Source organism: Electrona antarctica (genome assembly GCF_951216825.1).
Source record: "Electrona antarctica genome assembly, chromosome: 12".
Taxonomy (NCBI): Eukaryota; Metazoa; Chordata; class Actinopteri; order Myctophiformes; family Myctophidae; genus Electrona; species Electrona antarctica.
The window spans coordinates 22,930,807-22,948,980 of NC_136793.1; the positions used below are offsets into that span (position 1 = coordinate 22,930,807).

General features: G+C 42.3%; 2 protein-coding genes across 2 annotated transcripts in view; one reads left to right on the forward strand and one right to left on the reverse strand.

Annotated features, from left to right (window-relative positions):
- Positions 1-9,409, reverse strand: part of LOC306934213 (LHFPL tetraspan subfamily member 2a protein-like) — a 14,615-nt gene extending 5,206 nt beyond the window's left edge. Inside the window, exon 1 of the mRNA XM_079516757.1 lies at positions 9,256-9,409. The gene's annotated coding sequence lies outside the window, so the exon portion shown is untranslated. The remainder of the gene's footprint in view (positions 1-9,255) is intronic.
- LOC306934212 (betaine--homocysteine S-methyltransferase 1-like) overlaps positions 9,090-18,174 on the forward strand; it is a 23,779-nt gene continuing 14,694 nt past the window's right edge. Inside the window, exon 1 of the mRNA XM_079516756.1 lies at positions 9,090-9,177. The gene's annotated coding sequence lies outside the window, so the exon portion shown is untranslated. The remainder of the gene's footprint in view (positions 9,178-18,174) is intronic.

Consider the following 18,174-nt stretch of genomic DNA (forward strand, 5'->3'; position numbering starts at 1 on the left):
TGCAGGTTGGCTTGAGCCAAATTTGCTCCTTTCAGAGACATGCCTCTCTGCTTTTAGAGCTTTGCTACACATTGTTTCTAGAGATCTTGTCTTAATTAGAGATTCGGTGAATGCTGTGCTAAAATACACTGTCTGAGCAAAATGACATAGCTTTGCCAGATTTGACCCCGGGTCAATAAACATATGGCACATCAGAATAGAACAGGCAGAGAGCGTTACATCAACAGTTCTAAGGAATAAACTATAGCACCATTGCTGTTCATATTCACCAGAGAGGAAGTAAGTTAGATAAACAGGAAGTAACATTGTCTTATTGTTGCTGAGGTAGAATTGGGATTGTGAGGATGGCCTATATACGGACTGCTTTTTTCCAGGCCTACTCCTCAGTGTGATTAATTAAACCACAGCTAAAAATCAAATAAAAAGATCAAGAAACACCTTTTGTACATCTCCGAGCCGAGGTAACACAGTTAGTAAAGGAAGCAACTACAATAAAATCTAGTCTCAAATTTGTGTGCTTCATTTGAAAAGAGTAAAGAGGTAAATACAAAGAATAGGTTATTGTTATTTGTTATTGACAAAGCATTCTATCAAGAGTGTAAATAACAGATGTGTTGTAATCATTTACAACATGGTTTCATACATCAGACAAACACATTCACCACATAGCCATGGCTGAGGGAAGTAGGGGCTGGAGCACCCCCTCCCCCAAGGCACCCCCCCCCCCCCCCCCCCCCCATCGGACAGGAGGGGGGGGGGATCTGTTCAAAACAGGAATCTGTTCAAAACAGATTCCTGTTACTATGCCTAATAAATATGCTGTATGTATCACAGTATCGGCGCCTAATTCTGGTTAATTGCATGTGTCTGTTTGTTCCAGGGGTCATCAACATGTCCGTACAAGACTGGCAAGACTTGTCCATGTCTGTGACATTTTTTTATGTTGGTTATAATGTCTACAATATATCAAAATATTTAAATAATTAGTTTGAATTATTTTGGTGACTGGTGAAGTGTCGGGATGACATGCAAGACAAGACAGACAGCTAGAAGTAATGTTTGCTAATAGCTGCCTTTCATTGTTGCTCTTTCATTGTTCCACTGGCATAATTCCTTACATCACACCACCTACCGGTGTGCATGTTCTAAGACTTTCTCATCAACATTGAATACATACCTTACTTCACCTTAACGGAAACCACTACTACTCTTGAAACTAACAAATGAGTGGGATAGTGAATTAACACAGGATTGACCTGTTTATTAAGCTACTACTAATGAGACAAGACATCAGTTAAATGAGTTTGGGAACAGACGGCATGACACAAAAGACATATTGTACAACTATATGCAGTCACAGTGATAGTGAATAAAGGGAACTTGGTGGCAAACCACAAATCATTTGACTAGAACTTTCCAGCAAACAGAGAACTGAGAACAAGAAATAAAGAACTGAAATCTAAGCCATATTTGTGTACATGGAAGAATTTCAACCATTTTGCAATCATCAGTATGTTAATCATAAATAATGTTTTTATTATTGTTGTTTTTTTTCATAATTATAGCCTACACATTTGAATTAGTGGTCTATAATAATTAATAAGATGAAAAGGCAAGGGCTAAATAGATGTCATGCCAATGCGCATGACATCCCTGTATAGTTGTTAGTCCAGGGGTTATGGGATATTATTGTATTGTTTGCGATTGTGTAGATCCATTGTGTTGAATCATGTGTTGATGTGTTATTACTGTGTATTGTTGTTCATGGATTATTGTATCTTTGGCTCTGCTCTGGGGGATCGTTGATATCAGAGCTGTGTCTTGGTGCACAGATAATCGGAGATATCAAATGTGATATCAGACCTGTGTCTAGGTACACAGATCATCTGATATCACATGGGCAGAGACACACCGCCATACTAACATGCAATAGCTTTGCAATAAATGGTCTATGAGCTGAAGTGTCTCAATGAAATAAAATATTGATCAAAATGTTTGTTCATATAACTTGCGTGTGGAGAGAGGGAAAGTAAAAGCCACTTTTCCATGTGAAAATGCACAAATGTGCGTGCACGAGGTGTGTGCACGCGCATTTTGCACCTCCTACTGTAAATACCTTCCCGCGGCCCTGCACATAGCCACTGTTTTGCCCAATTTATAGCAACTTTCACAATACTCAGACCAAGCCAAAAACATCTTTAAGAAAAGGTTAAAAGAAATACATGCACAGATGTGTGTGGATGTCGCCACACGTAGGTGCATCATGTTATTTTGTGTTTTTGCTAGTCGGCAACAGCAAAAGACTGCTATGTAGATGTGTGATAATTTTTCCGCTCAAGTCTGTTGAATTGTGTATGTGTGCGTGCGTGCGTGCGTGCGTGCGTGCGTGCGTGCGTGCGTGCGTGCGTGCGTGCGTGCGTGCGTGCGTGCGTGCGTGTGTGTGTGTGTGTGTGTGTGTGTGTGTGTGTGTGTGTGTTTGTGTTTGTGTGACCAAATATCCAGGCAACAGTTTTGGTCTCCTTGCAGAGTTTGAGCATTCTGTCTGCAGCTGATTACAGCCTATTCAGGCAGGGCAACGTGTGCTGTGTGTTAAGGCTACAAAGCCCACAAATTACCATCTCGCTCTCTTTAAACTACAGGGACAGAGTATAAACATACCTCGGCTGAGGCAGTCAGCAGGCACCTACTGAGTCTGTGACCCCCACCTAAAGAACTTACAGGAAATCATGGCTCTCTTAAGTGTCGGTAAAGAAAAGACTCCACTCACAGAGGAGATGGATACTTTGAGCTTGGATTGAAATGTCAATTTCAGCACAGAGAGATAAGTCAAGTAAGTATAAAGTCAAGTATAAATTATATACTGTGAACACTCATACAAGTAATATCTGAGTAACCCTGTGTGCGTATCTGTACTGTATGTGTGTGTGTGTGTGTGTGTGTGTGTGTGTGTGTGTGTGTGTGTGTGTGTGTGTGTGTGTGTGTGTGTGTGTGTGTGTGTGTGTGTGTGTGTTAAATGCCAATTAGAAAATGGAGGAGTCAGTACATCCTGGAACTGATGAATACTTTCCGCTCGTTTCCTGGTTATTGAACAGGCTTCTGGGAAAGTGCTCAAACGGCACTTCCTCCACAAGGTCAAGGCTTTCTGTGTTTATGCGTGCGCTGGGGGGGGGGTAGTGTTTTACAGTCCAGTGCCTCAGTCAGTATTATGACTTATTCATTCAAGTGCGGGAGAGATTGGTCTAACAGCAGCGAAGGCGTCGTGATCCTGAGGTCAGCCAGATGATATCTCCATACCTCCCACCAGGCTCCTGCCATTAATATGGATCACCATCAACAGCGTTGCTATCCTAGAGCAGGGCTTCCCAAACTATTTCAGGCCGAGACCCAAAAGAGAGATTAGACGTTTGCCCGGGACCCAAACTAGCAGATCTACAAGCACACAACGCATTGCTTCGCGCCACGTTGCGAGCTTGTAGATCGGCTATTTTCACAACTTCTTTACATTTATTTTCTCATTTATTTGATTTTTCTTTTATTTCTCCATGAAATTACTGGGAGAAAAAAAAGTTAGGTTTTAATTAATTTTGAAAATGTTTTGAAATAATAATAATTCAAAAGGAAACTACTAAACAAACAAAACAAAAAAATGAAGGGACCCATAAAAATGTGTCTGCGGCCCACAAATGGGTCCCAGCCCACTGTTTGGGAACCACTGTCCTAGAGCCTACGGCCTACGGATCACTTTATGAGTCCTCCTGACCATGATGCTGAGTTGGGACATACAATTATAGACTATATGCAGGTGGTGACTGGGTGGGTCTGTCTGATCTTCTCATTTCCACAATAACGTTAATGTTACACCCCTGGGATGAACGCAATTCTGCCTCTACTCACAACGATATGTGTATTATTGTCAGGGGCCGGGCTTGATCAACTTACACACAATTTTCCGATCCCACGTAGGCTGAGCCAACTTGAGCACTGAGCAGTGCCTTTGCGGCAATGTGATTCATCAGATGTCTGTATAGATGAGATGGTGTGTATATTACAAAGGCTGATGACAAGCTCTGGAAGTTTCATTGTATAAACCTGTTGGCTAAAATCACCCCATGCATTGGTCAAAACGCTCTCTATTGATGATGCATGTTATCAATGTGAGCCAGTGTTTCTAAAAGCCCATATAAGTAGGCATGTAGACATATGTGGGTCAGTTCATTGGCCTTAAGTTTCAGGAGGCCGCGAGTAGTAAACTGAGAGTAATTGGTCTGAGATATCAGCCAAGGCGCTGGTGGCATGCCAAGGTGCTGAGGTAATGAGCGCTTGTAAGCAGCCGGGCCGCTACAGTAAAAACTCAAGAGAGATTCGAGAGGAGGGCTGAAAGTGAAAGGGGGTGGGGTGGGAGTGATAGGTGAGGTGGGGCGGTTGAGAGATCTAAAGGGCAGTTGACCCAGATTGCTCCATAAAAAGAGGCCAGTCCATAATAAAAAGGGAGCCGTTCAAGGGAACGATTCCATTCATGGACGACGTGTATTTTAAAATTTGTAACAGATCGGTTGGAAATATATATCCCCCCCCCCTACTTTATAGTGTGTGTGTGTGTGTGTGAGCTGAAGGAGGGGCTGACCCTCTCTGGAGAAGTGGTCAAACTGGTGGATCACCCACCCAGATCAGTTGTCCGCCCCCAGGTGATGATGGCTGGGAGGTGGCTGCTAGTAGTTGGATTTTTTTTAGTGCATTAAGTCAGAGACCCCAGATCCAGAAACCTCCAACCAAGGCCATCTTTTCCTTGAGCTGCAGGGCCAGTGTGGTCAGGCATCTGGACGAGTCATGCAGAGGAACCGAAGCCACATAAGAGGCTATTTCACCAACGTCAGAGCCTATAGTGGGCCATGGGCAGATCACTACGTAGCCGGCCAAACAACATGTGGACCATGCTGAAATCACAGTGCAGGAGTTAGGCCACCACGATGAAGACCTTGTGTTCCCCTGCGTGCGCGCGCGTGTGTGTGTGTGTGTGTGTGTGTGTGTGTGTGTGTGTGTGTGTGTGTGTGTGTGTGTGTGTGTGTGTGTGTGTGTGTGTGTGTGTGTGTGTGTGTGTGTGTGTGTGTGTGCATGCGCGCTTGTGTGTGTGCAGGGGTCTGGAGGCCGCAGCATCCCGTAGGATCCCAGGAGAGATGCGAGTAGTGTGATACCAGGCAGGACTGAACCCATCCCGCTCTCATAAAAGAATGCAAGCAGCCGAGCTCTGGGTGGAAGTGAACGTGAGTGAAGAAATACAGCTGGAGAGAGCTAAACCAACACAGCCCACACACAACGTGACGGTCAAATAACAAAATAGTTCTCTCTGTCCACCATATGGTGATGAGCAAACCGTTTTGCTCATCAACCCCGCAAAACTTTTCTTTCCGGTATTTTTTTTCCATTGAGAAAACTTGGATACATTTGACATAACTTAAATGGAAGGGTTCTTCCTGTATGAGAAGGCTCTCTCTCTTGAGTCTTGAGTCATGACTCATGACAGTGAACGTAGATAGCTGTTTTAAGTCTTAGCTTTACAGTCAGCAGCATAAAGTCAACCATGGCCCACAAGTGTTTGTTGACTTTAAATCCTTCAGCACAACTCATTTACCATATACCTCCTCAAAGACAGCAAACGTTGCACAAAGTCCCCCTACCCTCTTGGGTTTGGAGGGCACATCTGCGCACATGTGAAATCCAAGCCACGTCTGCCGTAGGAGGTGTTATGGTTGAGCGAATGAACAAAGACTTTCAACACAGAGGCATTAAGGTGACTTAAACACAAGCACTAATGAGATAAGTAGTTACAGTCGTCCTCCCCGGTTGTCACACCCACTACATCACAGCCTTGGGAAAGCACACATCCACCTGCCAACATGCCTCACCACAACATGTGTGTGAAGAGTGTAAAGACAACTGCGCATATGAGAGAGTTAGACAAAGGATTTAAAAAAAAGTGCTGTGTTGACTAAATGTGCAGCATGAGGTCAGTTCCTTCAGTTTATAACAAGCTTTCTGACTCCCTTTTCTAAATATTATGAAACAGCCCCAGTGGTTCTGCGCATAGAACCCTTTCTTCCTAACCATAAACATGTGAGCCAGTGCTTTTGTAGCTTGCCATAAACTGTGAATTCAGTGGGAGTTACAAGAGGAGAAAATGTTTCCCATGGATAGGCACACACCACAACTTCTGTCTCATGACTTCAACCAGTGAGTAATAGCTCCCTGCAAAAGTGTCCCTTAAAGTGCTTAAGAGTTCATTTCAGATGTATATGACAAACCCCTTATGAAAGCCCATAAAACAAAACTGTTGGGAACCTAACAACACATTCAATTCAAATCACCAACTCCTTCTTAAGACTTAAGGAATGCCAGCAACCGTTGCATTCAAATGCAATTCTATGGCTTTTCAGTGACGACAGTGAATGGGGCACAAAGAAAGATCAGCGTGACAGACCCCAGCAGCGTGTTAAAACAATACAGCTCACGTTGCAAAGCACAAACACAAACCCACACCGGTGAACTCACTCTTGCAAGGCTTAATCATATCAAAATGCATGACTTCCCTGGTGCGTGCAGGGTTGCACACATGTGCATGTGCTTTGGCAAAGTGGTGTGTACATGCAGTGTGTGCGCGCATGTGTGTGTGTGTGTGTGTGTGTGTGTGTGTGTGTGTGTGTGTGTGTGTGTGCGTAAGACTTGAATGCTATTGTCCCTTTCCATCTGTTCCAACTCAACTCCACAAAGGCAGCACAAAGACATGCCGACACCGGCCCTCACTCACTCCCTCAGACCCTCAAAGACATGCCGCTGTTGGCCCAGAATGCACTCCTTCATTTCTCAAAGACAGGGCGGCTGTGGCCCCTAACCCATTCAATCTGCCCAACACCCAGTCCCCGCTCTCTCCCCATGCTGTGGTGGCCCCACGGTCTCTGACTCACAAAGCCTCTTGGTGACCCTCATTCACACACATGACGTGGCCTCTCTCCGCTTTCTCTCTAGTCCAGACTGAGAAGCCAAAATGGTGGTTAAATTGCTTTCCTTTAAGAACTCTGCACTAGTCCTTATGCTACAGTTGGCGGGGTCTTCCATATTTGATATCAGAAGAATCTGGGAGACGCTGGAGGCGGTCATTTATAACTTAACCAGGAAGGAACTGGGTCAACATAACCTGGCATGAATAGAACGAATGAATGATCTGTGTTATGTCCTCTGCTAGGGTCAATTAAATTACTTTAAAAATCTTCCTAGTTTAGTTTACTCAGAAACCTAATTTATTTCTTATCATCATTCAATAGTGCCAATAACAGACTTTATGGCAAAACACTAGTGCGTGTTTCCCTTATAAGATGTGCTTATAGCATTCAGCGGTGGAAAAAGTACCACAACACGTTGTGAGCTTGTAGATTGGCTATTTTCTTTTTAAGAGATGTTTTTGGCTTTTGTGCCTTTATCGATAGTTACAGTGAAGATGGACAGGAAAGAGAGAGCGAGAGAGAGAGAAAGAAGGGGAGAGACATGCAGCAAAGGTCGTCATGAACGGGACTCGAACACGCAACGCGCTGTCAGGCCAGAGCCTATATGTGGCATGCGCCTGGACCACTAGACCAGCGGGCGCACCGTAGATTGGCTATTTTCAAATAGCCAAAGTTTAAATAGGGCTTAAGTAGTTAATGTATGTTTTGTGATAATAAGGAAAATCTACAAAGTAACTAGTAACTAAAGTTCTCAAATAATTGTAGTGGAGTAAAAAGTACCCGCTGGCCTTGCCGCCCAGGCGCATTCCACATATAGGCGCATGCCTGACAGCGTGTCACGGGTTCGAGTCCCGATCCCGGCCTTTGCTGCGTGTCATTCCCAGTCTCTCTCTTTCCCTGTTTCCTATATCTCCACTGTGTCCTATCAATAACAGGCAGAAGCCCAAAACATATCTAAAAAAAAAAAAAAATACGAATACAATAGGTGTCTCTGAGATGTAGTGGAGTAGAAGTAAAAGTAGCCTATATAAAATTGGAAGTACTCCAAAGTACCTCAAAATTGTACTTAAGTACAGTACTTTAGTACATGTACTTAGTTACTTTGCACCACTGTATATACTGTAGGTGTTATCCTACATTGGGTATACAGCTTCTTGGGTGGCACACTAGCAACACCAATGTGTTCCATGTTTCCTTCATAGACACTCAAGTGGGACTGCTGATATGAGGGGAGGCCGTCAGTCAGACAGAGATATAGAACAGAGACAGAGATAAAAAGAGGGCGTGATAGCCTGCCTTGAAGACTTGCGCATGGCCGATTGTGAAATAAAAACTATAAAGATAAAGTGCCATATATACACGCACACTAATAAGCATTTTAGTTCCTTGCCGGGGTGATTTCTATAAAGAGCAGTGCTGGTGCAAAAGTGATGCCAGATGTTCTACCTGAACATGTAAATTGGCCAGCAAGACAGGGGCAACTGACAACTGTACTGTAACGGCTTCATCTCTCCCAGAATGTGGTCTCTGTGCATCTTGGATCAGGAAAAATAACCGACTAAATATGAGTCATGAGGCGTTTGGAGTGCAGCCTATGATGCTGTTGGCTATGATTGGCTCTCTATCTAGAGTTGTGCTCTTGGCTCTCCCCGAGGGCAGCAGTATAGATGCTGGCAGATAGCCTTCAACCAACCAGTATCTCCAAGTAATTACCACGGCATGCATGGGCAGGCTTCTACCCATACATAAAACAAAGACACATTGATCCACTGATAAGCATTACAATCATACACTTATTCTGAGACATAACGGGGACTAGTAGCAGGCAATGAAAAGTAGCACCTCGATCATGTAGCGGTGTGTGTGTGTGTGTGTGTGTGTGCGCGCGCGCGTCTGTGTGTGCGCGCGCGCGTGTCTGTGTGTGTAGCCTATTTGCGTGCGTGCATCCGTACGTGCGCGTGCGCAAATAGCCTGAATTCTGAAACGAAAAATAGCTATTTGAAACAATGATGTTGCTTTAGTTTCCCTACAAAACTGTTGAATGTGAGCCTGAAGAAAGCACACCACGAGATTAGGCTACGTGTGTACTTACGCCCAGAACGCATTATGAATGGCAACGCGCAACACACCAATCATTTGATTTGAAAAAAGATATCCTGACTGAGACCAAAACACAAACGAGGTAAAGTAAAGCTTATATGGCTGGATGTTTTTGTTTTGGGTTTGATAGTTTGTTACCTTGATTATTAGTTATACTTACAAAAATGACCGACGGACGCTGAAACTTTTCCAACGAAGCTGAAGCGCTCGCTCTTGGGTTTTCTCGGGGCAGCCCAGCGGTCCAAACCTTCATTCACCGGAGCTTTCTTTCTTTAGCTCGTTATTCTCTCCTTCTTCCTCACACAAAGCCATCCCACAACCATCTGACGTCGTCTTTTCTCTTTTTAGCCCCCTCTCTCTCTCCCTCGCCTCTTTCTCTCTCCTCCTTTCCTTTCCCTTCCCCCACTTTTGTCAAAAAGAAGGAAAGTTGCAGTGATGAAGAGAATCCCTCGATCCATGCTACTACGCTAGGCGCCCGTTAGAAACCGACCCGCATTGCCCACGTTGCATTGGTAAACAATAAAGATGATAATAAAACAAACCTCTTCCAGGTTGTGATGTAGCCCAATGTGGGAACTGGAGTAAAAAGTAATCCCTGCTCTAGTAACTTTATACTTTAAGCCTTCTGGCAACTGCTGCTACTTGTCTTGGGTAGGCTATGATTTATTTTCCATTGTCTTTATGATTCAAATAAGCCATAGGCCTATAGCCTAATATCCCACATTATAAGCTAGCAGTTAATGAATGCACACCAATTGCCTAAAGAAGAGTATACCTCTATATTCTACATATTCACATTTTAATACAGTGTTTGTGTTTGTTTAGGCTAACATCTCTACAGCTCCTTAGTAAACAGAAAATACATTTTCAAATCGGGATACCAATTTCACCCAACCAGGATAAGGATAAGGGATACAATTGCAATTTGAAGTGATGAAACAAAAAATGAGTATACACACAATTGGATTACCAAAGTTAATTTTTAGATTATCACCATGGACATTTAAGTTTATATGTAGGCTTATTAGTGTGCATACTAAATGGTCTTTGATATCTGGACCTGATAGATGGGGGGAGACCCCTGTTGCAACAAAATATGTCTATACTAATGGTTGCTATCAGAAAGAGCTTAGTTTTAACCAAAATATAAAACTTGCAGCACCTTGTGTATTCTTCAATGATAAGTGAAAAAATCATTGTATTATAATTGATTCCGCAGCATAAATTCAATCACCAAAGGCAGCACAGCAGTTACATAGTTACATGGCAAGAGAAAGTAGTCTACTGCAATAATGAACAAAAGCCTACCCCCCCCCCCCCCCCCCCCCCCAAAGCTTGCAGACAAAAAACACAGTTAAATCGTACAATTTGTTACAACCTATTTGAAAGTAGAGGAGTTTAACCGAACAACACTGAACAACTAGTGAAATATTTAAAGGGATATTTCACTTTCAAAAAAACTTTTGGTCATTTCCTCATCTACTCAATCTTACACCCTAGACAGTTTTTAAGTTGCTCGATTCAATATTTATATATTTAATATTCATTTTAGCTGCCCTGCCCCCTTCCGTTTCTATACAAACCTGTTGTAACTTCAAACTCCATTATAACCATGATAGATTCATCAAAAACACTGTATTTTTCTGGTGACTGATTTTGTCCTTCTAAAATGTGAGGGGGCCGTGGTTTTTCAATTAGCCTACTGTTTTCATTTATTTTTAATCTTTTGATTCTTTAGTCTCCTCCGTCCTCTAGGGGTCCTCATTATTTTCCAAAGACAATTATTACACATAAATGAAAACAGTCATTGAAAAAACACAGACCCCTCACGTATTAGAAGGACAATATCAGAAAACACCAGAAAAAAAAGACAGGTGTTTTTGATGAATCTATCATGGTTAAAGTTAAAGAGTTTGAAGTTACAATGGATTTGTATAGGAAGAGGGCGGGGCAGGTAAAATGAATATCAAATATCTAAATACTGAATGAAGCAACTTAAAAGCTGTTTGAAAGTGAAATATCCCTTTAAATCTTGATATGTGGCAAGAGTTTTTAGGAACGGGATAGTTTTCCAGGTTATATGTTGGTTTTCTTTAATGTTAACCAACATCGCAAAGTGCACTTTTGGAGATGTGTGTGTTGATGTGTGTGTGATTGAAAGCACATTGTGACATTTGTACTGCTGAATCAGAAACATTAGTGATGGTGGTCACAAAGGTCGTGCTGATGAACAGATGTGAGCCTGTGCCTGAACAATATATACTCTCACCATGAAATTAAATAATTCTCTCTCACGCACGCACGCACGCACGCACGCACGCACGCACGCACGCACGCACGCACGCACGCACGCACGCACGCACCACACACACACACACACACACACACACACACACACACACACACACACACACACACACACACACACACGCGTGTGCACACACAATGGCAAGCCCTCACCAGACTCCTCTCCTCCTCTCTAGTAGAGAGGGATGGGGTGTTTTCCACACTGTAGGCAGACAGGGAGCCAGCCAGATACATAAACCACACTAATTATACTGTGGTCTGTGGAACAGTGACAACTCAGGCAAGGCTGTCACACTGGGGACTGTAACAAAATATAAGGGAGGGAGAAATACTCTGCAGGGGGGAAACACTGAATGACACAGGATGGAAAATGCACATATGTTTGCAGAGATAGCCGTGTGTGTGCTTTGTATATCTTCAGGCTTTATGACACTCCCCCCAAGGCTAAGTCACAGTCGGGCAGTCCTATGTGACAACATTCACATAGGACTGGGCACTACATTGGTATTATGATGAGAGACTAGATATTGTCTGGGATTTGGGTATTGTAATAACATTAAATGGTATAAGTGTTGTCTTTTACTGGTTTTAAAGGCTACATTATATGTATGAACTGACATATAATGTTCTAGCTCTTCTATTATTTGCTTTTACACAGTTTATTATCACTGATGGTTATGTATCAGTAATGTACATATTTTGTGAAAGCACCAATAGTCATCCCCACAATATGTTTATATATTACATATATTGATATATATATTTGATTTAGTCCATATCGGCCAGGCAGAAAGATGTAAACCACAGAGGCAGAGCACAGATCTTCGCCAGCCGTTGCTTTTAAAACAAGCTTGTAAATGAGCTGAGTTCTTAGTTGATTCACTGCTTGGTCTCTCTGTCTCTGTGTGGCATGTGTTGCAATGTGTGTCAATGTGTGAATGGGGTGCACATACACGTGTGCGTGTGTGTGCATTGTGTTGGTCGCTGTGTCTTTGTTTGTCTAAGCCTAAGGAATTGTAATACTGCTGTTGAAAAATCAAGCGCAGTGCTTGTAATTCTAAACCAGTAGAGTCAAGGATTTGTTAAATAGCATTGTTGTCGATGACGGATTGGAAAAATATTGGGGTCTTCCATGGTTCAGCAATTTGTGAGATTAGTCCTGAAAACAGGGCTGAAATCATAATCTCTTGCCCTACCTTCGACAGGCGGAAATACTTATATAGACAGGCCAGCAGCACAAGGTCACAAGCCTAATACTTCATCATACAACTGTGACAAACAATGCATCTTAATAATCCTCTGTTGTGATCCGAAAGGCCCTCCTCTATTAAAGTGGTGAGTGCTCATTCAGTCGAGTTACCTCTCTGAATTAAGCAATGAGCGAGCTCGGAGAACATGATAACAAGGTATAGTGTCATACTGACGTTTAAGTACTCACAGAATTATATATACAATTGCACAAACCACGTGGCCGGAAGATATGCAAAATTCCGAATCACAACTCAATACAAAACTGTTAACTGTGGACGACACCATAAAGCATTACAGTAGTTTACAATAGGGTACACCATGTTCAAATCATCATTCATCATTCAACATTTAGAGACGTACAAATATACACTATAGCCAAAAACAGGAAATCATCATAGAGGAGGTAAAAAGGGGAAAAAAGGGGTGGGTGAGGGGAAAAAGGGGTGGGTGGGTGGGGGGGGGGGATTCAGATTTTACGGGGGCCAGTTTCGAATTGCAGCCGTCCGTAGGTGCCCTTTGAGAGCAGTTTTGAAGGAGTCAATTAAGGGATTCGCATGTCTTAATGACTGTTAGTAGGGCGTTCCACATTTTGGTGGCATAGGAGCGAAAATAATTTAGTCCCTTGTTTGTGCTGAATCTGGGTTGCACATGGTTTGTTGAACTCCCTCTGGTGTTATGGGTGTGGACTTAGTTGACATTAAGGAAGTATGGTAAGGTACATGGTGTGTATCGAATCTTGTGGACCAGACCCATTGCAAGATGCTGTACTTTGTCGTCAACCCTAAGCCATTCCAGCCATCAAAGTGTAAAATGTAAAATTGACATCCTGTATCCATGGGCATGCAGTATCTGCTTCCCAAACACACACACACACACACACACACACACACACACACACACACACACACACACACACACACACACACACACACACACACACACACACACACACACACACACACACACACACACACACACACACACACGTGTATATACGTGTATTTGTGTATATATTCATGTATTTTCCACTCTCAATATATCTGTATGAGAGCAGGACCTATTGACATGTGTCTCTTATTTCTATTGTTGATTTCCTTATTGTATTCTTACAACCAAGAGTCTTTACAATTTTACATCATTTTATTTTTTATTTCTTTTATAATGTTTTTAGAATGTAATCTCAATGATGTAGGCTACGAGTTATCTCGTAGCCTATCTGGGGTCCTTGTGCCTTTAAAAGATGTCACCATATTGATCATCATCATCAGCTGTACCTCTTTTGCGTCATAAACCATAAAATGTGGTGACCATAAAGTCCATAAAGTGACCATAAAGTAAGGAGCAATAACTCCTTTGAGCCCTTGACCAACTGTCTCAGTGATATCAAAACCTGGATGGATGCCAACTTCCTACATCTAAACAACAATAAAACTGAGATCATCATTTTTGGTCATAACCCCACCCTTCCTGTCAATACCCTGGGCCCCCTATCATCAAATATCCACACCAGCGCAAAAAACCTTGGCTTCATATTTGACTGCAATTTCAAGTTCGACAAACAGATTAGCTCCGTTGTTCAAACCAGCTTCTACCACCTCCGCCTACTCGCCAAAGTCAAACCCTATCTCCCCCACAATCAATTTGAAACCGTTATCCACTCCTTCATCTCATCACGACTCGACTACTGTAACGCCCTTTATTATGGAATTGACCAATCCGCACTCAGACGCCTCCAACTAGTTCAAAACGCTGCTGCCCGCCTTCTCACCGGTACCAAAACATTTGACCACATCTCACCAGTCCTCACCTCCCTCCATTGGCTCCCGATTAAAGAAAGGATCGATTTCAAGATCCTTTTATTTACTTATAAATCCCTAAATGACCTGGCTCCCCCATATTTGTCTGAACTCCTACATCGCCACAACCCACCTAGAGCTCTGAGGTCTGCTGACCAGTCACTACTGTCCATGCCAACAGACCTAACCCGTAAAACAAGAGGTGACTTTTTGCTGTTGCGGCCCCAGGGCTATGGAACAACCTTCCCCCCCACATTAGAACTGCCCAATCCTTAGAGACTTTTAAATCCCTTCTCAAAACCCACCTTTTCTCCCTCGCTTTTAATGTTGTCTGATAGTTACTCTCTTGTTCTTGAATCTAATGATTATGTATACTATGTTTTTTATACTTTGTCTTTATACTTGTCTACTGTGAAGCACTTTGGTCAATTTCGGTTGTGTAAACGTGCTATATAAATAAAGGTTGATTGATTGATTGATTGATTGATAAAGTTGCCTACTTAAATAATTTTGCCTCTTGTACCGAGCAGATTTACAGTGTGTGTGCGCGTCTATTTTATTATTGACATGCATTTGCCTACACACCTGTTCCTAAGCTCGTGTGCGAAAGTCTCTACTGTGTAGAGGACATAAAATCAGAAACACTGTAACACAGTATATTCTTACTGGGCTAAACATACTGTATAGTTGTCCAGAGTCCCCCAGAACTTTACACGTCTGCTTCTATTCTTTTTTTCCCTCTACACCAAATCCCTTCGTTTGAAAATAGCCAAACTACAAGTTTACAACAAGTCGCAACTTGATGTGTTGCGAGCTACTGGTTATTTTAGATCTGTTATTTTAACTATGACCTATTTTAGATCTGCTACTTTTGCCACATTTTCGCCCCAGAATAGGGACCGCTAGGGTTCGTGGTTAGGAGCTCCTAAGTATATAGTTATACGATTTTGTAGAGATACCGGTATGTGGGTCAAGTCTGTTTTTATAGACTATGATAACCATTAACAATTGCTATAACTCAAATGCACATCAAAGGCAAGATAGCGAGTCCTTTTAATGTCAACACAACATTCCATGTTGTAAAGTGTAGTGTGCTCTTGATAAGCAAGGGCCCTCTACAGTGCCCATCCACATAGATAGCACAACATTTCTTTCCACCTTCCTGGCATTCTTTGCAACCTCAAATTTTGTATATGAGCGTGGTCAGCACAGTTTGGGTCCATGTACTGTACTGTGTCTCGCGTCGCAAACCACGGGTGACGCACTGTGTCATTTGGTCTGCAACGCTCAGAGACTTCCTCCTTCCACACCAGAGCTGTCTGTGTGCCGTCCTGCTGAGAACACTGTGGGAGGCAGAGATGTCTGTAAATAGATAACTGTGGTCATAGTGGAGCCCTGGTCCCAGAGGCTAGCTAGAGAGATGTTGCTAGTTGCAGGGCACCTCCATGGGAAAGGCAGACAGTCAGTGTCGAGAGAGGATCTCTTGGAGAGAGATGGTTGGATTTGATGGTTAGTGGTTGTGGGAAGGAAGTTCAGCTCAGTGCAAAAATGATGCCCTGATGCCATTCTTAGTGTATTTGTATGTGTTTTTGTCTGTCTCTCTCTCTCTCTCTCTCGCGCGCTTTTTCTCTCTCTCTGTGTGTGTGTGTGTGTGTGTGTGTGTGTGTGTCTGTGTGTCTGTGCGTGCGTGTGTGTGTGTGTGTGTGTGTGTGTGTGTGTGTGTGTGTGTGTGTGTGTGTGTGTGTGTGTGTGTGTGTGTGTGTGTGTGTGTGTGTGTGTGTGTGTGTATGTGTGCGTGCGTGTGTGTGAGAGAAAAAGAAAGAGAGAGAGAGAGAGAGAGAGAGAGAATGGCTGGTATAATAGTGTTGATTGCAATAAACTTGATTTATCACTGCACTAATTGTGAACTATCACTCGATTCACTCCATAAATCTAGTGTGCAATTCAAACCCTCATCATATAAAAAAGGGAAGGACTGATGTTAGTGAGGCTCAGTTAGTTCCTAAAAGGAAGTCTGGCTGATGTTAGAGACGGCTTTGCATATTGATTCACTTAGTTAACAAAGCAACACATTCATATCAAAGCATTTCTGATGGTAATTTAAAACCATTATCTGGGAATTTTTGATCATAACAGTTATGGGAACATGTAATAGAGTTGTTGAAGTCAAATTAATTCACTCTTATAGCAGATGCTGTCATCCATTGCGGTCGCAGTTACAATAAAAAGAGCTGATCTACCAAGTATACTGTACATATTAACCAATGGATGCCAATGGTAAGTGGAAGGATGTTGACAATCAAATCAATTTAGTTTCCTGTAATGGTCTTCTTTCCTGTAATGGTCTCTGGAAATGCCTTGCTGTTTCTAAAACAGTGATAGTGGGTACAGGTTGACATTAGGACGAATCTGGAGAAAAAGACAATCATGGCATAGAAAGTTTACCTCAAACATTTCACTAAACAAGCATCCTAATACAAACACAACATAACAGTGGAGTTAGATCATCTAGAGAGACAACGTAGACATGTTTAAGCAACAGCTGCTGATTTTATGGCCTACATAAAACAACAAAGCCTCAGGCTACACACAGATACAAATCATAAATACACTTGCAAAAAAACGAAACATGTACTGTATATGTAAACAAGCATTAGGTTGAGTCCAACTATAAGGTGAATTACGTAATTTGTTAACTTTAGTCTGTATTTAAAAAGCTTGCAGCACCTTTGTCAAACAATACCCTCACACGCAATCTTTCTATTCGGCAATCAGTGTCATATATCTGTCTGTCTGTCGTCTGTCCGTCTGTCTGCATGTCTTGCTGTGGCTCTTTATGTCTCTGTATTTCTCACTCTTTTCTATATTTCACTCTTTTCTTTCACACACAAGTAGTACAGTACATGACACATTTACCTTGCATATTGTCTTATATGGTGATTTTTGGAAACTGAGAGTATTTGAAAGTCGTCACACATGAGGCACACAGAGTACATTTGGATACTTTGGCTTAACATCTGTTTTATAAATATTTGGACTCTTTGCTTATCCAGATTTTATTTATCTGGCAAATTCTCATCCCCCTTTCTCAACATATCAATCTATCACTGGACACGGAAAGACTAAACTAAACTAAAAACGTCACCACGTCGCTGATTTGTTTCAAATTCATCATTTCAATGGGAACATCAAAGATTGTGGCCACTCTTTCAATTGCCAAAATACGCTTAATTTGTAGATGCAGGTGATTCCATGAATTGGGTTTTGGACAATACTGTTTGTTGTTGCTAGAAAACAAACCAGAAACAGGTCATTATTCAGAAAATGGAGGTCAGTTGCATGTCTAAGGAATGTCCTCCTAAAACCATGCCTATTGCTTTATGTGATTTGATATAGCATATGAAGAAATTATAGACAAGGAAGAATGGAGACCCTTACTGTGGGATTGAGAGCATACTGGTCACAGATGCTTTATTTCCACATAGTACAGTTACAGTATACTCGCTATGACATAAATCAATGAGTTGAATTTGGAAATGTTGGATTTATAAAAATGTTTTTAACTATTTTTATATATTCTGAAATAATGATATTAAGGAATATTTCCACAGTAATTTGTAAGTAAGTGTGTGTGTGTGTGTGTGCGTGCGTGCGTGCGTGCGTGCGTGCGTGCGTGCGCGTGTTTGTGTGTGTGTGTGTGTGTGTGTGTGTGTGTGCGTGTGTGG